This window comes from Prionailurus bengalensis, chromosome C2 (genome assembly GCF_016509475.1).
Source record: "Prionailurus bengalensis isolate Pbe53 chromosome C2, Fcat_Pben_1.1_paternal_pri, whole genome shotgun sequence".
Lineage (NCBI taxonomy): Eukaryota > Metazoa > Chordata > Mammalia > Carnivora > Felidae > Prionailurus > Prionailurus bengalensis.
Window position 1 is genome coordinate 16,953,476 of NC_057350.1, and position 6,000 is coordinate 16,959,475.

Genomic DNA, 6,000 nt, shown 5'->3' on the forward strand with positions numbered 1-6,000 from the left:
AGTTTAAAATATTTTATACACATAAATAAATTTATAGGCAATAATATCTTATTTGAATTTCATGAATCTAGGTAGGGAATAGTAATGACATTTTATTTGACAAAAAGGTTTTTTTTTAGCTCAACTTTTATTTTGCTTTTATAATTTTAAGTTTCCAAAACAAATATAACCTTACCAATATTGACAGTCCTAAATCACTAAAGTATTATTTCAGGACATAAGCAATTAGGAAATATTTTGGAATGTAGAATTATGTAGAGTCTAGTTGAACACAGCACAGCTATATATTCATGAAACACCCAAAGGCTTTGAAATTCACCGGCAAGTGATTTCATTGACAAATAACGCTTGCTTACTCTTCCCCTTCAGAACAGGATCTAACAGGTCTACACTCTGAGATTCTAAGATCTCCAAAGTCGGCAGTTACTCTTGAAATAAGACATTTCCTTTGGTGATGACCTCATCTGAAAGGTCAAGAAGTGGATAGGAAATTCTTAGAGACTGAAATGGCATGGCCGAGAGAGGGAAGGAAATCACTCACTTCATTATTTTCAAAGGACTTTTTTGTTTGAAGGTCAGATTAGGGCTTTCCATCCTCTGTTTTTTCCCTCATTAAGTCTTTCACAAGAACAGAATTTGTTTCTTGCCTCCCTGTAATAGGCAGGATAGATTCCCATGCCTCGTGTGCATTTTCTCTACATAAATTTGATAAAGAGTGACAATAATTGGTATCTAATTTTCTTAAATTTACTATGACTTAATATACCAAATACAATCTCAAATAGGCCTTTATTTTAAAACAGCATTCTATTTGATAATATGCATATAAAATACCCCTGTAATTAACTGTTTCTACCTTGTTTAGCTATTTTGGCAGTATTTAAAAAAAGAAAAAGGAGTATTTCATTGTAGAGTTATTTTGTGAGCCTTAAAATGTATTTTTCATTCATTCCTTAGTTATATCAACAAATATTTTTGAAGACAATATGCATTTCAAAATGATTATAATATTGATATAAAGAACATATGCAGACATCTTCAGTACAAAGAAACAGAAGTCACATGTTACATGAAACACATAGATTAAGACAGATAATGAGGGAAGGTAGTCCCTTGGGGGAATCAGGAAGTTTTCGAAGGTGATGTGTCATGATATAGTGGAGACACTTCTGAGAGAATGTGATCACTTCCCTAATCCTGAGAGGTGCATGTATTCAAACTGTGCTTAAAGAACAAATAATAATCCAGTTTGTCTAGAACCTAGATTATGGTAAACTTGGTTTTGTTCCTGATAGTAGAATATCCTGAATGCCAATCCACAGTGTGACCTTAATTCAGAAAGTGGAAAAAGTGCAAATTTTTGGAAGGAAGATTACATTTTCAAAACCACTTTAGAAAGATCAAACTGCCAGTCATGGTTTGTGTGTTATCTTGGAGAAGGAGAAACTTGAGGCATGGTGGAAAGTCAGGTGATGATTGCATGAGGCCAGAAAAGGCCAAACCAGGATGGTGAGATCGGTAACATGATGGATCAGAAAGGCACTGGCAGTGAAAAATTTCTAGAATCAATGGACAAACAACAGGGAGAAGTTATAAATGTCCACTGGCTTCCTAGGCAATATAGTGAGAAGAAGGAAACTAGTAACAGTAACGCACAGTCACAACAAATGCCCAGCGAGAATTTCTTCTATATTATGTGTCAGGTGTTTTTCTAAGAGCTTTATATGGATTAATTCCTTTAACTCTCCTGGCATGTCTGTCATCATAGGGCGTATCAAGCCATAAAAGCTGTGATCATCATCGTTAGGTAAACAGAGCAAGTATAGATTCTTTATGTAAGAGTGTTTCTACTTCCACAATTCAGGTAAAGTGTTTATCAATTGAAATAAATTTTCCAAATAAGAGATTACGTATAATGAAGTTATTACTATCATAATCAATTCACCACTGCTAATTTTATTGTAAATAGTCTTTATTATAGTTTCATATCCATAGGTAAACCTCTGCTCAGAGAATCTATTTCTCAGAATGCCTGTCAAGAAAATCCCATTTTATTGGAACTTACAGTATAATTTCTACTGAGGTTGGTTCATATTGCTTTGACCAAACAAAATTGATGGAGTTAAAAGTGGGATTCAGAAAGGCAATGCCATTTGTTTATATTTACTTCAGAAACATGCTGGACAAACGAAAAGCACTTTGTAAGTCCTGGATATACTGTCCAGGCATTTATTTTGTTTCCTTCATTAGTTTCTCTTCTTTCTCTTCCTGCTGGATTGTAGTACCCCCTCAAGCATTAATGTTCAGCTTCTCCTTCTTTACATTTATTTGTTCTGCATCAATCTCATTCACTCTGGTGGCTTCGATGCCCCTAAATTGCTGCTAATTTTCTCCTGCCTTCCCCACCTTTGTCCAGCTTCACTTCTTTAAAGGTCCTTTAGACAATTTCCTCCACTTCCTCACCATCCCTGCAACTATGTGTCCCATCCCCATTAGTGACACAGTCCTTCTTCCACATGCATGGTCCCCAAAGCCTGTCCACGATCATGGATGTCCTCCACTGCCTACCTTGCCACCTCAAAACCAATGCAATTTCTGCCCTTGGTAATTAATAGAATCTTTTAAAATCGTTTCTGTAACATTTTGGGTGTGTTACGAATACATTAGTGACAGCTTATGTTTGCTTCATATATGTATCCGAAGCTACATGTCTATGTAGCCAAGCTATTCCATATCCAAAGATCTTATATTTGCCAGACTTGATATGGGAATTTTGACCCGCTGAAATTCACAGGTGACAACACTGGTCAATTATCATAAAATGTGGTGATTAAATCTCTGCGGTGTTTAAGCTGAGTATGAAAGGTATATTTGGGTTCTCCACAGAAACAGAATGAAGTATGTGTGTACATATACACATATATACAAATGTACAAATATTGTATATATACAAAATATGTATATATATTTATTATAAGAAATTGGCTCATGTGATTATGAAGGCTGCCAAGTACAAAATCTGTAGGGTGAGCAGGCAGGCTGGAGACCCAGTAGAGCCAATAGCCCCGTTCCAGTCCACAGAATGGCTGCTGTAAAATTTTCTGCTGGAAGGCAGATGGTCTCTTTGTTCTGTTCAGGTCTTCAACTGATAGGATGATGCCCACCCACATAATGTAAAACAATCTGTTTTACTCAAAGTCCATTGAATGAAATGTTAATCTCATCCAAATACACCCTCACAGGAGCGGTCTGAATAATGCTTGAATAAAATAAAAGATTGACGGGATTAAGAAAGGCAGAATTGACACATAAAACGAACCATCTCAATAGGCTATATAGATATCTTCATACCCAGACTCCCTTCAGGGCATCATCTCCAGTGTAAGTTTCTGGTAATGGACTTGATGACAGATCATTCCATGTATTAGAAATTTATGAATGGGGGGCACCTGGGTGGCTCAGGTGGTTAAGTGAACGACTCTTGATTTCAGCTCAGGTCACGATCTCAAGGTTCATGAGTTCAAGCCCCGCATCAGGCTCTGCTGTTGACAGTGCAAAGCCTGCTTGGGATTCTCCCTCCCTTTCTCTCTGCCCCTCCCCTGCTCACTCTCTGTCTCTCATTCTCTCAATATAAATAAATAAACATTAAAAAAAAAGAAATTTATGAATGAGGAAAAAAGAGAGGGGAGAAAGTTCAGACTCAAAACCATAGGTATTTCAATACCCAGTGAAAAGAATAAGCATTAAATCTTATAACAGAATATGGAGGTCCAAAGTTAAGGCAAAATCACATTTAAATTAGAAGTAATTTCTGTGTCTCCCTCTCTCTCTGCCCCTCCCCCGTTCATGCTCTGTTTCTCTGTCCCAAAAATAAATAAACGTTAAAAAAAAATTAAAAAAAAGAAGTAATTTTACACCAGAAGATTTAATATAATAAAACTGTTTATTTGTGCCAGAAAAAGGCTTACTAATCTTATTGCAAAGAAGTCTGTAAAAATATATGCTTTCTGTTGTTCTTCACATGTAGAATAGATCCGTTTCATCAAAAGGAATAAAACACATGCTGCTTCTATTTTCATCAGAAAGAATGCTCATGAGACATGGATGTGTAGTCTTGCTATGTAGTAATCATAAGAAATTTATCATCAAGAAAAATGTGTATGTAATAACATTATATTTTACTGCGATTCTCTTTTTATCTGGTAAGTCATCTGTGAATAAAAACAAAATTGCTGGATGACAAGACCCGAATAAAGTTCCCTCCAAGCCTTAAATCCTATAAGCCTGGCCAAGTTCATTTAATAAATGAGAAAACTGAGCATTTGCAATGCTATATGGTTCGCTCACATGTATGGAAGACACCAGAGTAAGACATGGGATTCTGCTGAGTCTTGGTTTGTCCACTGTCACAAGCTCTTCTACTCTGGTTCAGTCTGTTTCTATATCATCTTGAACGTGGAAGTCACCATGCAAGATCCACTCAGACTACTCCCCCCTCGATATAAGGGACTCAAAATGATAGGTTCTCAAAAAAAGAAAGTTGTCTCTTGACAGTTTGTGTAAAACATTTCCCTTCAGTTCCACTTTTCTAAGTGTCTTCACTATTTAAAAATGAGAAACTTTTGGGGATGCCTGGGTGGCTCAATTGGTTCAGTGTCCAACTTGGGCTCAGGTCATGATCTCAAGGTTCATGGCTTTGGGCCCTGAGTCGGACTCTGTGCTGATGACTCAGAGCCTGGAGCCTGTTTCAGATTCTGTGTCTCCCTCTCTCTCTGCCCCTCCCCTGCTCACGCTCTGTCTCTCTCTCAAAAATAAATGAACATTAAAAAATTTTTTAAAAATGGGAAACTTTGGTTTTATTTCACCTATAACTTCTGTGTGCTGAGAATTCATTAAAAAAAAAAAAGCCAGGACCACAAATATACAGCTGGTGGCTGTCCTACTATCTGGGTTTGTTGCAGACCATGTATTACATAACACTGAGGAGGAGACATCCATTGCTAATTGATTGCCATTTACATGCAAGATAAGACCTGAGATTTACTTTCCCTGATGTATAATCACCTAGCCATTTGCAGCAATATTTGATTAAAATAAAACATTTAATATCCTGGGAGAATAAAAAAAAAAGAAAAAAGACTGGTCTCAAGAAGCAGGCAGAGCCCAAAGCATGGTATCTTTTTCTACATGTTTAGTCTCCAGAAACTGGTGAAGGTATAATAATTAGTGGCCTAGAGAATTATATTTTTAATTTTTATTTCATTACTCATATTGTTTTATTATATTACATGATTAAACATTATATTAAAAACATTAATATACCTTATAACATACATATATGTTATATAATGTTACATATATACATATGTTATAGATTATATAACATATCATCTAAACTGGAGATATATTGATGAAATATCTTCAAAAGTGTTGTATGTTTGCCCTCTGGAAGTACATAATGAGGGATGTACCTACGGCCCAAATTGTGCTCTGTCAGCAATTCAGACGTTTCTCAGCAAGTATAGAGTAGGAACTCGATAGGATAAGAAAACAAACAAACAGACAAATGATTTTGGGAAGCTGTGACCATCATTTAGCCTCTTTCCTATATCCCACCATTTGGGAAATACCCAAGCTGGGAAAAATAGCCTATTTTCATTAGTATTTACTATGTGCTAAATGGTTAACATGCTTATGTGCTTTAAGACTTTCAACAAGCCTGTAAAATATATGTTACAGAAAGTCTTGTATTGCAGGTGAGAAGATTCAACTTGGAGCAGTTTAAAAAACTTCCCCTAGGTCGACGATCACATTCTAATAGAATAAAAACCATACAAGAGTGGACAGTGAAGCTAAACTAGTGTGTGTGTGTGTGTGTGTGTGTGTGTGTGATCACATGTGTGTCCTCTGACTTTCAACGTGGAATTGAGAGAACACAAAACATTACTCTTGTGTATCTAAGGCAAAGGGCGACACAGTTAAGAAGAAAAGTGTTTGTCA